Source organism: Otolemur garnettii, unplaced genomic scaffold (genome assembly GCF_000181295.1).
Source record: "Otolemur garnettii isolate 467f Iridium unplaced genomic scaffold, OtoGar3 scaffold00496, whole genome shotgun sequence".
Lineage (NCBI taxonomy): Eukaryota > Metazoa > Chordata > Mammalia > Primates > Galagidae > Otolemur > Otolemur garnettii.
In genome coordinates, this window is record NW_003852891.1 from 26,488 (window position 1) to 26,692 (window position 205).

A 205-nucleotide genomic window follows, 5' to 3' on the forward strand; every position below is an offset into this window, starting at 1 on the left:
GACATTGTAGAAATGGAAAAGCTGATGCTAAAATTACTATTATTAAAAGAGAACCTAAATAGCAAAAAATATTGAAATACTTATACATTACTCAATTTTAAAACTTAATTACAAAGCTACTACTTACTACCACTTAGTAAAAAAAGTAGTACAAATCAAAACAATTTATACAGGCATAATGACAGACATACAGATGACAGACATA